This window comes from Cuculus canorus, chromosome 3 (genome assembly GCF_017976375.1).
Source record: "Cuculus canorus isolate bCucCan1 chromosome 3, bCucCan1.pri, whole genome shotgun sequence".
NCBI classification, from domain to species: domain Eukaryota; kingdom Metazoa; phylum Chordata; class Aves; order Cuculiformes; family Cuculidae; genus Cuculus; species Cuculus canorus.
In genome coordinates this window covers 21,989,083-22,007,404 of record NC_071403.1, presented here as the reverse complement: position 1 = coordinate 22,007,404, position 18,322 = coordinate 21,989,083, and positions in this window count along the sequence as shown.

Below are 18,322 nucleotides of genomic sequence, written 5' to 3'. Positions count from 1 at the left end.
GACAATAAGGAGGTTTGAGACCAATAAAATAACTGCTCAGAAAGGACTACAGAGCAAAAAATACCTTTTCTCCATCACACAGTGAAAAACTCACATCTCTGAAACGTTTGCTTGTCTTTAAAGCTGTGAGTTCCTGGAATAATTTACTTTCTCCTGCTATGACGGTTTGTTCTTTTAAAAGAAAAGATTTAGTATGTTACTACTGGGCTGAGAAATCAATCGTATGAAATCAATGATAATTCTGCTGCCAGGTAATATTTACGCGTATGACTGAGTGAGCCACTGGTTTTCTGCAAAAATAATCTCTGGCAGGCAAATGCTGAAGTTTGAAGCAGTCATGTTTGGCTTTGCGCTTTTCACCATTTGCTGCTTGCATCAAAGCTGTGTGTTTTATCCCTGAAACTAAGAGGAGCCCGTGCCAGCCAGCTTGACTAGTGGCTGGCCATTTGCTTTCTCTTACAAACGTCAAGCAGAAAAACACAACCTCCTTTGGTTCTGGTATCACAGCTAAGTCAGTTTCACAGATGCACACGTAGTTAAATGAACCCGTTGGAAGTGGCACCAGGCTCTGCCTCTGCCCGGGGTGAGCTCCTGGCACAGCCTCCAGGCAGAGTGAGAGCAGTGTGGCTCTATGAGGGAAAAGGCTGGTGATGCACCCTCCTTTCCTCAAGATTCTGAAATGAACCCTTTGACATCTTTATCCAGCCGAACTCCCTCTGGCATTAGTAGCTGAAGTAAAAAATGGCTCAAAACTGTTATCCAACCCCCCACTTCCTGTGGCCAGAGTTGTACCGCTGGCTCTGCAGGAAAGGTCTTGCTCTGTGTTCCCTAAATCTCTGGCCCCAGTGGGAAGGATGGAGAAGGCACGCGCTGCCACACCTGCAGCACTGCAGCTGCACATGGGCCAGTAGGGCTCACCACCTCCATTTTCCTGCTCCAAGCTTGGCAGCTTCCAGCATGGCCTTGCCAAAAGCCTGGCCTCGTGAAAGTGGGCTGAGACATCCAAATACACGTGGGCTGGTATGTGTTTCCGTGCACTGTTTTTGAACTTGGAGCTTGATAACACTCTTGACTCCCCCAGACCAAGGCTCAAGGCTTTATGGAAGAAAGACATCAGTGTTTGAAGGGGATGCTTTGGTCTGATGAGGTGGTAAGATCCCTTTTCTTTTTTTTTCTTTTTTTCTCAAGGGCTACACTTAATCAGCAAAGAAGGCAGGTTGGCCCAAGGGCAGCAAGGGAGGCTATTCAGCTCCAGTAAGAGACAGATTGTATGACTGAACCATCCTGACTAGTGGAAATGGACCAACAGTCCATCAGTAACAAACATGCAGGCACTGGGTGTGAAGCAAAAGGAAGTCACTATTAGCTGTAGCTTTGCAGTTATTAACTCCTGTGACTCTTGTATCTGTCCAGTTTACAGAAGCCACAAACCCCTTGACACAGAGTAGATCATAGAATCACGGAATCACAGAATCACTAGGTTGGAAAAGACCTCTTGGATCATCGAGTCCAACCATTCCTATCTGCCACTAAACCATGTCCTTGAGTACGTCATCTACCCATCTTTTAAATACCTCCAGGGATGGTGTATTTGTATGTAATAACTGTTGTCTTTTTGAAGTCTGCTGTGCCACTGAGACTTCCCAATGCATTACAGAAAATTACAGACAGACACACTAAAGCTGGCCCAGAACTTTGGAGGAACAGGGGCTGATGATGACGCTTGCAGAAATGGAATGAAAACAGCAGTCTGTGACACCAGGACTCGTCATTGTATTGACAGAGAATAGAGTTCAGCATGTATGCCAGTGTCTCTCCTGAGGACTTTGCAGCAGATACCGAAAGCCTGGAATATTTGCTAATGATAGCTGAAAAGAGGAAAAACTTGCTAAGTATAAAACACAAGATTCACTGCGTTACTCAGCAGCTCCTGTTAAATTGTTAGACAGAAGAGTTACTGAGTTTGTGGAGATTTGACAAAAATCCTCATTCCCTAAAGCCAGTCGTGAGCACAGAACATTTCTGCTTTCACACATGGTTTTAGGAAGGAAAACAGAACAATTCCTGTATAGGCAGCTGGGTTATGAAAACTGACAGAGTGTTGCCTGTGTGGAGAGCGTTTAAATGATGCACGAGGGACTGGTTACTGTGTGATATGCAAATGCAAATCTATCCATGAGGCATTACAACTACAAACTGTCTCACAAAAATTATGCTCAGTTATTGAAAAGTCATTCCTTACTATGGATTCCTCCCCCTTCAAAGCAGCAGAGCTTCATTCCGTGGGTGAACTCGTGTTAGTCCTTTGTCCCTTTTCCAGAGTGCTAACTCTTTTGCTAAAGCCAGTAGACTGACAGCTGAAGAGTCTGTCACTTGCTATGCGCCACACTTGTGTTTCCCAGAGTGGGCACATTCGGGATAAGGGACCATCACAGCGAAGGGTTTGCCTGCCTTTTGCTAAGCTTAGATTCTCAGTGTCGCTTTGAGCATTGCTGCTTTCTGGAGAGGATAGAAGTCACGTGGACTTTGCTTGCCTTTACAGAAAAGAACTGGTTAGAGGTCATTCCATACCCCCAAGACGGGGAATGTTTTCAGCCCATTTATAGCCACGGACCTGCTCATGGCTGAGCTGTCAAATCTGAGAGTACCAGTCAATGTGCAATGTGCAAATGCAGGATGTTTGTCATGCATGTGCCATCTGGTTGCAGGAGGACACTGCAAGGGAAACACAGCAGTTAGGTCCTATGGACCTCCTGCCAGGGACACACCATGGGCCAAGTTCATGATGAAGTGAGTGCTGTGGCAATGGGTGGGTAGACCCATGCACCTAAACAACTCTTTCCAGCTTCCCTTATTTGAAAAGAACTGGTAGCATATAACTTTCAAAATTGCCCAACTTGTTCATGGAATGGTTTTCCTTGCAAAATCCAGGTCCTTTGTGCTGCAAAAAGCATATGAGGTCTGTCTGCTAACTAAATCCAGGCCAAGGTAGTCTGTGGGGTAAATGATGGTTGATAATGGCAATGCAGAGTTAAGATTATCCACAAACACCATCTGCTCTTCAGTGGCAGCAGTCAGCTACCTCAGAGCAGAGAGAATCCAGAACACCTTTCTTAAGTGGTATTTTTTTTCAGATTTAGTAGATGTGTCTTGAAAATGGCTTGCAATACTCTGCGTAAATTACTTCAGCGCAGATACTAGAAGGGATAAGACTCTCGATTTCAAGTCCCTTGACAGACTCTAAGTGACAATGGATCTCAATTCACGTCCAAAGAGTGTCTGGTGTTCATTAGAAGAATTGGTATCAGACATGTCACATCACCTCCCTGCTACCTGGCTGCAAGTAGTTAAGTGGAAAGATTCTTTCTGACATCCAGGCAAGTGATCAGTGCTACGACCCCAGCTAAAGGTGACTTACAAACACGAGATTGCACGTACTCTATTAGGCTGTGGAGTGCCGGCCAAGCTGTTTGGAATCAGACACCAGCAATTTTGTTTAACAGATGTAATGGAAGGCTTTTTTTCAGATTCGTTATTCATATCGTGTTGACATAAAGTTAGAGCACAGCGAAAGTTTTAGTAAGAAACAAACAAAATAACATTCAAAAACCTGAAGTGTGCGTGTTACCAGCTGGTCTTCTCTTACCTACCAGAAATGGTCCTCATGAAATGACAGGGAAGAGGGAGATATCTTTTTTTTCCATTTGAGGAGGATGTCATGAGTCAGCCACGCCGTCTGGAACACCAGATCGTGACTTACAGATGCAGACTACAACATGTACAACCACTGCTGCTGTGGCAAGTGATGCTCGTCCAAGGTCTCAAGAGGGCAGGCAGGAGAGGGTGCATACTCTTCCTCAGTGCTGTTCCGACAGCACAGAGAGATGCACATCCCTAAGCGCTAGCCTTGTGCACTTTTTGATGGCAATGTGGAATTTTCTTTCAGTCCTTTACAGAGAAGTACGTTATGAGTGCTGGTGTTAAGTAAGGCTCAGAGAGACTGGGGATCAGCTGAAATGCAGCCAGATAATGGCTTTTGATACTCGCTTTCCTGGAGAAATTTTAACAAGTTACATGGAACAAATATCTATCTAAAACAGCACATAGTGAGCTCTGACATTCACATTTTTTTTAAGAAGTAAAAGCTTTCCTGCTGCAGTGTGAGGTAAAACCAGCTCACTACGGTCTTATTTGTGTTACCAGCCGTGTTGGTAATTCAGCTAACTATTTTTGCACAGGTGATAATAAAACCCCTAGTGCTGTCTAAGGACTTCGGGATATTTTCAGAGTCACAGAATAGCTGAGGTTGGAAGAGACCTCTAGAGATTGCCTTGTCCAATCCCTTTTGAGGGTTGCATTTGTCATTTTTTAATTGCATATTAAAAATAAAAAAATGGCAGAAGAGGAATGTTAAAGAGTTCTGTTCCTCATTAAACCAGGACAGCTAACATATATACAGCATATTCAGTGACAACCATTAACCAGTCAATAAATCATCATCCAGAATACCACAATTACTTTCTAAACATAAATGAATGGCTGTTGTGCAGTGTCAGGGACAGCACCACATACAGCAGCACCTGCCACATCTGTATATGCAGCACATACAGATTAAATCTGAAAGATAGCACCTATACAAGCTCACTGTGAATGTCCATAACAGCTCAAAACGACAAGATGCAGATCTTTTAGAGATTTTTAATTGGTGTCACAGATGCATTCATTGGCAATAAAGTCTAAAATAAAATTCCGTGTTTCTAGAGTACCCCCAGTCCTGAGGTCACAGAGGTACTCACAGCTACTGGCATTACATAATGCGCCCATGAGATGGTTCTTGTCCTGTTTTGCAAATGGGGATAAAAGGCCAGAGAATTTACTATACATGATTCCATTCTCATGGAAAAACCTATAGCTCCTCTCTGATGAACCATGCTTCTGTGATGGAGCACAAGGTTACCCTCCAAGAAAATCCAAACCCTCCCTCTGTTTTTTCCCAAGGACACCAGAACTGAGACAAACACAAATGCATAGATCCTGGAATAATTAGAAGATGGTTTCTAAAAATATCTCCGTTTTCAGCCTTACATTTTAAATGCTGTAATTTCCCAAATAGGAACCCAACATCATTCCTCCATATCTGTGATGCTTAGATCATTGCCATGCCTAATTTTCCCTAAATAGGAACTCAGAGCTTCTGGTGGCTCACAAAGTCTGTCTGTTTCTGGTTTGCTCAGTTTTTAGGAAAATGCAGTTGCTCCAGATATAACAAACTATCCAAAATCAAAACACAGTGAAGTGAAAGCAAGACCTTTTATTGCGATGTTTTGACTAGGGTTTTGATAACCTGAACCAAGAAAGGCTGCCACAAGCAAGGTGGTTCCGAATGATCCTCTTGAAAGCAAGATCATTCAACTAAGTTCTAGTTGTGATATATTCCAAGCACGATTAGAGGGACTTCATGGAGATCCAGAGAAGTGGGTCTAGCTTTGCTTGGTTCCTCCTCTAATTCTTTGGATAAACAGGAGTTCACCTTCATGACATCCATGCAATTGGATATGAAGGCTTGCGTTATCTATTGCTGTAATTTTCTCAGCACATAGATCTTTCTTCTAAAATGCTGGTTGGGAGATAGAATAATGTGTAAAGTGGGATCCAGGGAAAGGAGTTTTCATGCTATAACTAGAGGGACTGCAGTTCAACTTATCTGAATACATATTTGACCATACCATTGTTAATTCCCTAAACTTGCTGAAAATGAAAGAGCATATCAGCCCAGGCAAAAAGTGATTGAAGTTAGCTGCTTTGATGTTTCTTAAACAAATCTTCAAGTAATTTCTCAATTACATCTGTGCATACTGTATAATTTAATATTTTTTGACAACTATACTCAGCTTCAAATTTCCGTGACACTTGGGTTATAAATTTCACTGGCATGATTTTGTTGTTCTTTAACAACAGAGTATAATTAAACTCTCTTTTGACATATTCCATGTGTCTGGTTCTACCTCCATTTTGCAAGTGAATCCTAATTATATTCTGTTCTCTGATGTACTTGGGTAGCTGATCATTCAAACAGCACTCCTATCTCCTTCAAAAAATTAATAATCGAAAAAAAATTCCTGCTGTCAAGAGATTTCATTTGAGTTGGTAACTTTAGTTATTGCAGATTAAGAGAGAAGCTAGTCTCCAGCTAAGGAAACTTTTTGCTTGGCACTCTGTGCTGTAAACAGAACTGGTAATAAGTCACACCTATGAAGTGGATCAAATTTTATTATATCTGAAGAAGCTGTCAGAAACTGATAGGAGTAAGTGCTAAACTGACTGAAGATCTGAACGGACTGTTTCCATCCTCCTGTTCTCCCACAGAAGTATTGCATGTGAGAAGAGGCTGTTTTGATGTCCCTGAACCCTCTCACAAAGCCTTTGATTTGCTGAATTTCTCACTGTTCTTTTTCATTTGATAACCATGTAAGAGGTTAAACTAGGACATTTGGTTGCCTCTGTGTAGCAGTCTGCATTTCAAAAGGTAGATGGGAATAGCCATTAGTGGGTTTTACTGTGCCTGAGCTGTATCTTAATCATTTTAATAGCTGATTTTTCTTTCAAAGTGATCACTAACAAGAGGAGACTTTATTGTTCTAGACATAAGTGTTCATTAGAGATGAGGGGTAATGGTAGGACCCACAGTTCCCTGTGTAAGTTGTTCTGCAAAACTCTAGTAAGACTTCTAACACCTCCTCGGCTCTAATACAACTGTCACTGGATAGGGAGGATTTGAATAGTGACTTGCTGAGCAGCCAGACATTGGGCCTTATTGGGTTGAATGGATTTTCACAGATGAGGAACAGAAGGACTTAATAAAGAGTTTGACATATCATTTTTCCACACACCCCTCACCCCCCTAAGCTGTGTAATATCCTGCTTTGTACCTTCCTGGGACAAGAGGATGTTTGGATGGAACCAAAACCCTTTTCTGACTTTATGTGGTCACTGATTCATTTAGAATCTTTGGCCTCAACTGACTTCACTTTTTCAGAAAATATAAACCACCTCCCTTTAGCCCCCTGCTGTAGGACTTCAGCTGTTCAGAATCTCTAGAAAACTCAGCTTGTTTTTATGGCTGTAAAGATTTTACAGTTTTTTCACATCGACCAAGGATAGTACTATGTTGTTAAAACTACCTTTCCTTGCTGCCTTGCCACAGGATTCACTTTCTGGAAATGACATTGCTGGCAATGGGACAGTGGGACTTTGGAAAAGTTATTAGCACAGCCTGCCCTTCCTGAACAAGTATCCCCTTGCAAGCCATCTGCTCAGCTTGGAAAAGCTTTGTTCTTCTCATAGGTCATCTGAGGATTTGAGAGGAAAGAACAAGATCAAAATCACCCAGGCACAACATTTTGTTCAAGGCTAACAATCAGCCTGGACCTGAGATCAAAGGTGCAGGAGCAGGGACCTTTCAGAATTGGAGTCAAACTGAGAGATAATTTGGGGCAAAAATAATGTCTGCTGCGCATACAAACTTTGTAGGGAGGATCAATTGTCCAGTCAGTTCACAGGGAAGCGCCAGCCACTCGGGGAAGAAGAGCCAGACCCTGCAACAGGCAGATACATTAAACGTTGTAAGAAGCAGAGAAAAATATTTTCAGGTTTTTTAAGATATGAAATTTGGATTTGAGACTGGCATTAAAAATAATTGTTGCAGTTGTGCGTTTGAAAATAAAGGATCATTTTTCCCTAGATCTTCATTTGTGCAGCTCAGAGGGTTGATGTTGAGTGTGTAGGAAGCTGAGAGCACAATTCGTGTGGCTGTTCATGAGTACTGAGGACTCAGCCCTCAACGGGGCTCATTTATCCTTTTGCACAGAACGGTGGGAATCCTATTCAACTGGGCCGTTTCTTCTTGTCCTATCCATCTCCAACTACTGCAACATTTATTGTCCTGCTTCTCATCCTAAATATACACCGGACACTGGACTGCAATATAGACCTTGTTTAAGCTCTTTGTTTCTGAGAGTAACAGAAAGTATTTTGACACCTTTATCATTGCCTGCTTTTTGATGATGCTGGCACTTGTTCCCACCTTGTCTGGCATTTGAGCTTATCTTGTATTGCTGGTTAGGGATTCCAGACACTGCAAGAGGAAATGCTCAGCTGTAGACGTATGCCTCAGACTGAAATTAAAGCTCAATTTAGTTTAATTGTCCTTGATTTTATCAAGCATACAAAATGACTGATTCCATATGCAGAAAATAAATACATAGACAGCAGCTCAGCAGCTCACTACCTTCTTATGGTAATGATTTTATAGAGTTTTCTGATCTACCAAACAATCTTTTTTTTTTGTCCTGAACCTGTTTAAACCTCTTCAATAAAGGCTATTTTGGTAGTGTAAAAAGACAGCATAATTAGTGCAAACGCACACAGTAGTTTCCCAGCCCTTGATGACCATATCTTTGACTGATGATAGTTTTTGTACTAGTTTGAATTTACTTTAATGTGCCCAAAAGAGGGAGGGAATTTGGAGAACTGTGCAGCTCAGACAGGCTTAATGGATCTGGCCCAGCAATTAGTCTTGGTCTTGGAGCGAAGGTAACATCCTCCCTCTTTCTCTAAAATCCTGCAGCCACTTCAGGCTGTTCGGTGAAGGTTTTCCGGAGATAACCTGAGTTTTGCAGTTTTATTCTGTTCCCTCTTCAATTCTCCTGCTTTTGTTATTGCTGCAGAACCCAAGAGTGAAGAGGGTGAGAAAGAAAGAAGCTGGAGGAAGTAACTGCAAGAATTGTTGTTGGCATTTTATTATTTTATTAATTTCTGATCTTGCATCTAGGAACTCTCGTGATGGCCCAGAACGCATGGACAGAAGCTGTGCTGTGAAGAGCTCTGCTCTGAGAAGGGAAGGGGTCTAGGTGGAAATCACCGGTGCCACTGAAATGACATTACCTGCCTCTTTGGAAGTTGTCCTCATCTGCCATCACACTGTGTCAAAAGTAGATTCACTCTAATTTGCACCAATGGAGGGAGAGAGATTGCAGGTCCTGCCTCATGTACCAATGCAACTACCGAGCAGGCAGCAGAGAGTGTCAATAGTCTACCATTTTTTTGGATGGATGTGGCTCCCCGCTGGATCTTCCAGCCTCACATGGGTGCTCTGAAGCTGTCTGTAATATCAGTGGGGGCATATGTGTCCTACAGGATCCTGATTTACACTCATAATCCTCTCTGGACCAGGCATCCTTTTGGTGCATCGGTGTCTAATGTAATTTATCTGAATATGTTTCCAAGGCTACTGTAAGCTTTTCAGCTTATATAAAGTTTTTTAGGTATTTTGTCTTCCTTGTGTCCTAGCCCAATCTCATGCTCAGTTTTGTGGTGTCTGACTGTCCTGGCTAGACAATCTGGAAGACTTTTCAGTGTTAGGTAAGAGCAGGGATCATCTCCTGTCCCATTGCATGACACATGTGGAGCCCGTGCAGGCAGTATGTGTATGCAGTGTGTTGTACTACCCAGAACCGCCTGGATCGCTGTACTTCTGCAGAACAAAGCCTGGTGTACACCCTGTGCTCTGGCAGGATCTGAGGGCCCTCTGAAATTGGAGGGAGGAAGCAGGTTCCTGGCACTTAAGGACTTCATGCAGCCCAGTTCTGGATGCCATCCCTCCCCCACGCTCCTCAGACCTGTAATAAGTATCCACGGTGGCAGCAGATTACCATCTGGGAGTTCTCCTTCTCCAGGGCCTCCCGGTCAGAAAACCAGATACATCCCATTACGTAATGGCAGAGGCAGCCAACGGGGCAGATGGTGGCTGCTGCCAGCCGAACAACTCATCTGACCCACACGCTGCTCCACTGGGGCTTGGGAAAAGCGCCAGAAGCCACCACGCTTCTCCCGCTGGGCTGTAAACGGCAGCAGCCTTACATTCAAGATCAACTGATCTCCTTTTCAGAGCACTGAAAGTATTTTATTAGCTGTCTCCGGAGAAGCTTCCTCTTCCAAATAGTTTCAGACAGGATGCTTTTTCACTTACTAGAGATCTGAGGATGATGTCCTTCCTTGTTGGAAACTGTCCTAGTTCCTTTGAAGCCTGAGGAGCTGTAAGAGATTACACCAGGAGAGGATGTGCCTCCTTAGTTTCTTCTTAATGGTAGGAAAGAGGTGAAATCACCTTGCTAGGAATTGACAATTATTTTGTTTCTTTTGTGTAAAGAGAAGGAAATAATTTAACACTAGATTTTTGAAAAAGTTTGAAGTGCAAGAATTACTTATTTTACCTTTCTTTTTTTTTTATAGCTTTGACATAAGACATATGATTCAGTTTGGACTAAACCAGAAATAAGCTTGTTTTGCTCCTACACATTTTGTAAAAAGCCTGCACATTCCGCTTTTGATATTTTCCTACCAGATGATTTCTGAAGGGAATATGACTGCCTCTGCCTTGTAAAAAATGTAGCTGCTGTTGTCCAATGTTTCATTGCCTGATCCATTTTACGTGTGCACATCTGTTTATGCACGCGCACCAGTATGTATTCATACATAAAAGGCAAAATGGAACGTCAATGCACCCATAAGTCAGTTACTCTCAAATTCCGCTTTCCACTTAAATTTTGTGCACTGTTTTCAGCCTCTTCTTATCTGAAGCTTTAGGAAAGCATTGCAAACAAGAAGTTTCTTGAGGTTTCTTCCGTTCAGGCACTCAGTATAACTGAGGCAACAGTCACAGTTCTTACAGGGCAGCCTTCCTTACAGATGCATTTTTTTGGATTTGTGCACGCACCAGAAATAACCCATGATACTCTTTCTAGAAAGCGTCATCCTTTGTATATCGGTAATTTAACTTAAAAAAGGAAGCCTGACTGATTTTCCCACCCATGCAAAAAGCAGCCATGCAGAATTCTGTGGAAGCCCAGCAAGAAGAAAGGCACCTTGCACTTCACCCTTCAGCTGTTCCCCATCTTATTCTCTCCTTTACCTCTGCAGTCGCTCCATATCCCAGATGAAGGAACAACCAGCCCTGTATCTTGGTTTGTGAATTGTGAGCAAACACTCCAGCAGCTGTGTGTCATCAGAAAGTAAAAGCCAGAAAAATTGGGCAGCATTAATGGTCTTTTGAGGCACAGCGGGCTGCCTGCATAGCTCTGCAGTGCTTTTCAGCCCGTGGTGGAGGCACAGAAGGTCAGGGAGGGGACCCTGGTGCTGCCTGGCCCTGCGCTGGCTCTGGGACCTTCACTGTGGAGGCACATAAGGACCCACCTTACACCGTCCTGTTGCTCTTGCATCTCACCACCACCCATACTGCTATTAATCTTTCATGGCAACATCCTACTTACTATTATTTATTCATACGGTTTTGATTGGCAACTTGTATTACCCCAATGGCCTGAAAAGTGATTACTGACATTGATCATACCCCAAGGCTTTCCGGCAAAGAGGACAGGTACTGTTGTTCACATATGCAGAAAATTCAATTTTAAGTTGCCCCCCAATGCACACATGAGGAAGCCCCTGCAGCACAGCTGGTAATCAAACATCAGCCTCCTTTGGGCATGCTGACCAGGCACAGGCACAAAGCAGGATTGACTACCGCACAAAGTCAGAGGCGAGATTGCTGTGGCTGCAAATGCTGGAAATGCCCATGAGCAAGACTTTTCTCCAAAGCCAGATAGGCACAACTGAGCATTTCCCTGAGAATAATTCAGCATTGCTCATGGCAGAGCAGAGCAATGCACAGGCACTACCAGCACACCTCCAGGAGTGTCTTTTAGCCTAGAGGAAAGGAGGTGAGGGGAAACCTTATCACTGTCTACAACTATCTGAAAGGAGGTTACTGTGGGAAGGTGTGTGTTGGTCTCTTCTCCCAAGTGGTAGGTGATAGGCTGAGAAGGAATGGCCTCAAGATGCACCAGGGAGGTTCAGATGGGATATTATGAAACATTTCTTCACCAGAAGGGTTATCAGGCACAGGATCTGCCCAGGGAGGTGGTTGAGTCACCATCCCTGGAGGTATTTAAGAGATGGGTAGACAAAGTGCTTAGGGTTGTGATTTAGTAATAGACAGGTACAGTTGAGCTTGATGATCTCAAAGGTCTTTTCCAACCTAGTGATTTTATGATTCAATGTTTCTCTTCAGAAAACTCTTCTGACTCACTGGGAGATCAAAGACACCTGTTTTTCCTAAGAACGTCTCAAGGTGAAATCCAGCCCTTGCTGCCAGGCCAAAGCTCACCAAATGAAGCAGGAGGGACGCATGACCCACACCTCCCTGATGTCAGTGGTGACCACCCTTGGCCCATCATGAGTTGATATTCCACCCACACCTGCCATATCCTCAAGGTTCCATGAACGGTGGCTTTTCACAGAAGGTTGTGTGGTCTTCCTCAGGCTAGGAAATAGAAATAATAGACGACATCCCTCCCCTTACTATTTCCAAGTGCCATTGCAGGGACACTCCTGATATGGCCACAGCATTTTTTGACACAGTGGATTGCTCTGCAGCAGGGAGTGGAGCCAAGCTGGTGGCAGCAATAGGGCACAGCAGAGCTGAAAACGTTTGTGGCTAAAGTGGCTTTCACAGTGTTCAAATGGCTTGGAAAACATGTCATTAGGAAGAAACAACTTTCCCATTGCCTCACCACTAGGCCCAATATTGCATTTGATGTGCAGTCTTGCAGAGTTTCTGTATGTTTAACCCAAAACCCTGGGCTGCCACTCAGAAACGTCTTCCCCGAGCTGCTGCTGACGTGAGCATGGACCTGCATGCGCTAATGCAATGTGGAAGGGCAATGAAGCTCTCATCTGTCAGCCCTAGGTATGAATTTAAATTAAACCTCATTTAGCTGGGTGCTCCCTTTCCATTTATTGGCAGGCGCATCTCACTGTTTGAGCCTTGTTAAATTTCTAGCAGACACATCACTGGCCAGCTGTTCTTATTAAGTCAAAAGAGTGCCACAGAGCAGGGTCATTGCTGCTTCACTTTTGGTGGCTTTCATACACAGTATCCACAGAGCTCTCCTGGGGAGGGAATTATACACATCATGCCAAGAGATGCCTGGCTTATGTCAGTGAAACAGTTTAGGTTTTGTGCTTCTTTCTTCCCTAGTTCTCACATTTTGTGTGACATGAATCAACAAAACACCTCATAAGCATCCTGTCAACTGATGGGCTCGGACTGTTTTCCACTTCAAGTGTTTCTTCTTGTTATTAAATACTGTTTTCTATGAGCCAGTCAGTCATTTATGAACTTCTCAGGCCTGCAGCACTGTCATACACATTGGTCATTTAGAAGTCAGACTTTTTTCCTGTGCTTGCAGATCTCAGTGAAGAAACAAGGTACTGGTGTTTTATGCAAATGAGAATCATAGAATCATAGAATCACAGAGTAGTTAGGGTTGGAAGGGACCTTAAAGATCATCTAGTTCCAACCCCCCTACCATGGGCAGAGATGTCGCACTAGATCAGACTGCCCAAGGCCCCATCCAACCTGGCCTTGAACACCTCCATGGATGGCACATCCACAAATTCCCTGGGCAACCTGTGCCAATGCCTCACCACTCTCTTGGTGAAGAAATTCTTCCCAATGTCTAGTCTAAATCTGCCCCTCTCCAGATTCATTCCCCTTCATCCTATCACAACAAACCTTTATGAATTGTCCCTTTCCAGTTTTCCTGCAGCCCCTGCAGGTACTGGAAGGTCACTATAAGATCTCCTCTGAGCCTTCTCCAGGCTGAACAAGCCCAACTCTCTCAGCCTGTCCTTATAGGGAAGGTGGTCCAGCCCTCAGATCATCTTTGTAGCCCTTCTCTGGAGCCATTCCAACATCTCCATATCCTTCTTATGTTGAGGATTCCAGAACTGGACACAATATTCCAGATGAGGTCTCACAAGAGAGGAATAGAGGGGAAGAATCACTTCCCTCGACCTGCTGGCCACGCTTCCTTTAATGCAGCCCAGGCTATGGTTGGCCTTCTGGGCTGTGAGCACACGTTGCCGGCTCATATGGAGTTTCTTATTGACCAGCACCCCCAAGTCCTTCTCTGCAGGGCTGCTCTCAAGCACGTCATCCCCCATTCTGTACTGAAAATGGGGACTGCCCTCACCAAGGTGCAGGATTGGCCTTGTTGAACCTCATGAGGTTCTCAGAGGCCCACTTCTCCAGCCTGTCCAGGTCCGTCTGGATGACATCCCATCCTTCCAGTGTGGCAACTACATCACTCAGTTTGGTGTCATCTGCAGACTCACTGAGGGTGCACTCAATCTTGCTGCCAATATCATTGATAAAGAGGATAGCTTTTAGCATGTCAACACACCTTATACATACAGTAAAGATGCCATAGTTTTGAATTTGCTTTATTTATCACAGTAATGCTATTTTACAAATAGATGTGTCTCCCTAATGAAGGGTACCAGGGTAGCTCACAAAAAACATATGCACATTAATAATACATCATGGAAACACAACTCCTCTGGGGTGGAGAGCAAACCCAAGGAAAGCGTGGTGCACAGCATGGAGGGGGCATGGAAAGAAACTCTGTTCAAAGCAGCAAGAGAAATCACAATGCTTACACAACACTGCTAGAACTATATTGCTGTGGAGAGAAAAAACACCCCTGACTTTTAAAGTTTTCATCAGAAAACCAGTACATGGTGAACTCCGGGGAACTCAATTTATCGAGCTCTCAGGATCATGAGCTAGGTCAGCCTTGCCCGGAATTGATGCAGTTTGTAAGTAATCCAAATTCGAGGTGTCAGAGCACTATTATAGTTCTCTGATCTCTTGCTTTGCTTTATCGTTTGTTCAAGTGGCACTATGTAGTTGTGCCTGGGGCAGAAAGGACATTGCTTCTACCCCCAGAAGTACCAATTTGATCTAAAACTGAGAAGGCTTAAGGACCTCTGAGGACCCTCCTTCACACTCCAGGTGTGGAGGTAGCAACTAAACCTACGCGTCTGTTTAAAAGCGTGTCTTGTGTTGATGTTAGGAAGGAGCCTCATCCTTCCTTCCCTGCTGATTTGAGTGTGTCACGCAGGTAACGCTCTGGTGCTGACTCTGGGCCAAACATTTGGGAGGCCAAGTGGAAGACTACCATTCAGTGCTGAGAACAATGGGAAAACTGTTCCTGACTCACACTTGGAAAGGGTCATTCCACCAAAGGAGATAAGACTGTTCTGCTGGTCACTCAGCAAACTCCTCTTACCACTTTGTCTTCAAGAGACCTTTTGTTGAGCAGGTCTTTTCCTAGAATGCACTTCCTGCTGTTACAATGCTAGATGAAGAACTGCTAGAAAGAGTAGCTGGGAATACTTTGTCTTTCCTTTTACCTGCTTATTTGAAAAATGAACCAAAATGGATTCTTGCAACTATATCACATATATCTGTGTGCAAACATTAAAATGGCAGACAGTAATACATTATTTAAAAGTTAGACTCAAAGGATTTAAGAGCATGACAGGAAATCTTATGTATGGTAGGAAACACATCATCCCCTCTGTTGTGTCAGCCATGGTGAGAGTTTGCTGGCTCCCATCAAAAATCTTTGCAGATCTAGACTTGTCATCCTCTTTTTAATTCTAAGCAAGTAGCAAATTGGCTTAAAAATGTAGAAGCTGTCTTAATGTGTATGCATGCTTGCTCCTGCCTTCAGCTTTCAAGTGTCTGAAGGCATCCATTACATTAGTTATCACGTTAATAAGCAGATTTAAGAAATGCAGCCTGTTCTCATCTCTCACTAGGACAAAAACTCAAGTGATTACAGGCTTCTGTTTAGATATATCAGGGAACTGACCTTACTACACCCCTGAAAGCGTAACTTTGAGCTCATTTTATCTGCCACAGAGATAGAGGGGAATTTTAGTGCTCTAGTAGCACTAGATTGAAAGGTACTTGAGTTATTAGAGATGTCTCTCTCTGATACTGAATTCCCATGCCTGATGAAGAAAGGTGAGGGCTTCTCTTTATCAGAGAAGCTGCATTTTTCTGGGGGGGGGAAAAAAAAAAAGGAAAAAAGGAAACAACCTTTCTGGATCCTTCTCAAGGTAGTAAAGGATTCCTGTCACTGTTATTTCACACCCTCAATCCTTGTTATGAGCAAGATTTGCCATGAACTACCTGGAACCAAAGAGGACTGTCTGTCAGTCAGGTACAGGAGGGACCTTTTGTGATAGTAAGAGGAGACCTAGGTGTAAAAAAACCAGTCAAACTGAAGGAACAGTGATTTCCCTGCTTCCAGTGTGGAGTCAGCCCCTCTTTGCATCCTGTTAAATCTCCTCTGCCAGAGATGACTCATCCCTGAGGTTCATAAAAATACTTCTGAAAAGCTGATCTTTCCCCCCCCTTTTCTTCTTTTTTCTTTTTTCTTTTTTTTTTTTTTTTTTACCTTTGAAGTGGACTCATAATACTGAACAAATATTTACAAAATAATTTCCTAATGATATTCCAGGATCTACATTGTACTTCTACAATGTTGATCTACAACTACATTGTACTTTTAGCACAAACCTAAGTATACCTGTGACACAGAGGACATCATGTCAGGAATGGGGGTAAAGAACACACTTGCAAAACCTGGAATCATGTTCCTCATTTTTGGAAAAAGGAGAAGGGCATTATTAAAGTTTCCAGGGGAGGGGAACCTCAATCCATCCCACTCATACCAGTCCGATGTTGATGCCAGCAATAAATGCCCAGAGCCTGGAGAAGGAACACAGGTAGGCAGAAGAGCATCTGAAGAGTGACACAAAGGATTTCCAGCCAGCAGGTCACCTTCGTCGGTGGCCCAAATTAAATGCCTCTATGCAAGCACAGGAAACAAGAGGAGGTAAAGACGTGCACGTGCCTTCTGAATATGATCTCAACAGTGGCACAGAGACATGATGGGATGGATGCTATGACTGAGGTTTTAGAATGGAGGGATACAAGCTCTTTAGGAAGGACAGGCAAGGAGTCTATCCTTCCTAAAGAAGCCTACATGGATGAACAAGGAACTCTTGCACAAACAAACACAAAAGGAAGCCTAGAGAAGGTGGAAGCAAGGGCAGGTAGCCTGTGAGAAATACAGAGACATTGCCCGAGCAGCCAAGGATCAGGTTAGGAAAGCTGAAGCCTGGTTAAAGTTAAATCTGGTCAAGGATGCCAAGAACAACAAGAAAAGCTTCTGTAGATATGTTGGTGTTAAAAGGAAGTCTAGGAAGAAAGTGGGCCTTTTCCAGAAGGAAATAGGACACCTTGTTACCCAGGATGTGGAGAAGGCTGAGGTGCTCAATGACAGGTGGTGAGCGGCATTCCGCAGGGATTGATGTTGGGACCAGTGCTGTTTAACATCTTTGTTAGAGACATGAACAGAGGGACTGAGTGCACCCTCAGCAAGTTTTCCGATGACACCAAGCTGTGTGGTATGGTCAACATGCTGGAGGGAAGGGATGCCATCCAGAGGGACCTTGACAGGCTTGAGAAGTGGGCCTGTATGAACCTCACAGAGTTCAACAAGGCCAAGTGCAAGGTCCTGCACCTGGCTCATGGCAATCCAAAGCACAAATACGGACTGGGCAGAGAATGGATTGAGAATAGCTCTGGAAAGAAGGACTTGGGGGTGCTTATGGATGAGACGTGAGCTGGCAATGTGCACTTGCAGCCCAGAAAGCCAACTGTATTCTGGGCTTCATCAAAAGAGGCGTGCCCAGCAGGTCAAGGGAAGTGATTCTGCCCCTCTACTCTGCTTTCATGAGGTCTCAGCTGGAATACTGCATTCAATTCTGGAATCTGCAGCAAAGGAAGTACATGAATCTTCCCGCCCTAACCATACTATGATTCTTTGATTTTCTGCTGTGATATCTTGGTAGACATTGGCTTATCTAGGATGCTTGTTTATTGCCAAAGAGAGATTTGAGAGAAAGGTCTGAGGACTGATCAGTTAACCACTACCTCATGTGCACATTTTGATATTATACCACAAGAAGAGAGGTCTGTGGTGTTGCTTGATGTTTTAGTTCTGGAATCCTTACTGGCTTAAGCAAGGAGAAGATGATTTATATAAAAGCAATTGTAGAAATCATAGCTTTGGTAAATACCGGTGTTTTTCCTAATATGTAGAAATAAACTGGAAGGCTATTTTACAAAATGTTATTAATACTAAGAGGTTTATGAGACATGAAAGACACAGAAGATATATATAACATCCTGGCTGCATATTTTGCAGTGCCTGACTTTAACAACCATGTTGCAGCATGTTAGCAGGGTGCTGGAGACTTTTAGACCCTTTTTGGTAGGATATGAAAGAAATCATAATGGAGACACTGACATGTACTGATGGCATTTCCCAGACCCCATGAC